Below are 875 nucleotides of genomic sequence, written 5' to 3' on the forward strand. Positions count from 1 at the left end.
TGAATTAAAAAAATGGCAAATACTGTATTACAGTAAGACATAAGCTGCTGTGCTACAGCTGATGAGGTTCCAGTAGTTCTTAAGGTGAGAAATCTTGTCAAATAGCACAGTATTATTACATATATTGTACAATTCCCAACACCCTTCTCAGCCTTTTCCACAACCCCTCCCCCAAAGCTGTTCTCACTTTCTTTGACGTTTCTGTGGTGGACCCAGCCGTGCCACAGAGAGCACCTTCAGCTGTGTGTTTGGATATTTTGGATGGATGTTTCAGAGAACCTGGACTCAGACTGCTCGCAGACAATTGGAGCGTGATGGACTTCTTTACTGTTGCTTCACTAACATATCACAGATCAGTATATAGAATAATATGAATATAATCATGGCAGACTCAGGCTGTCTGCGTCTATATTTAATCATATTTTATCTCAGTGATCTGAACATTGAATAAACGGGTGAACAGTTTATTTTTCTTCTTTGATTGCCACACACTGCAGTGGATGATGATGCTGGAGGATTGGTGTGTGTGCGTGTGCGTGTGTGTGTGTGTGTGTGTGTGAGAGAGAGAGAGATTCAGTATGTGTGCTCTCATTTAACACTGTTAAATAGATGTCTATGGAAAGTAGAGGTTGTGATGATCAACACACAGTTTACCCAAAGACAGTCCTGTACAGACTAACCTGTGTAAAGATGCATTCTGTAAAGCTCCCATCTATCTGTGTACACTCTTTATGTATAGTAGTATGAAGTATTACAAAGCAATGATATTCAGGCATATTTGATATACTATGTAGCTTCTTTGAACATAGCTGTTGTTTACTGTGCATATGCCGAGCCGTTTCCATTTGTAACAAGTTTGAAGTTTCTGTCTTGCC

Source organism: Etheostoma cragini, chromosome 12 (assembly GCF_013103735.1).
Source record: "Etheostoma cragini isolate CJK2018 chromosome 12, CSU_Ecrag_1.0, whole genome shotgun sequence".
Classification (NCBI taxonomy): domain Eukaryota; kingdom Metazoa; phylum Chordata; class Actinopteri; order Perciformes; family Percidae; genus Etheostoma; species Etheostoma cragini.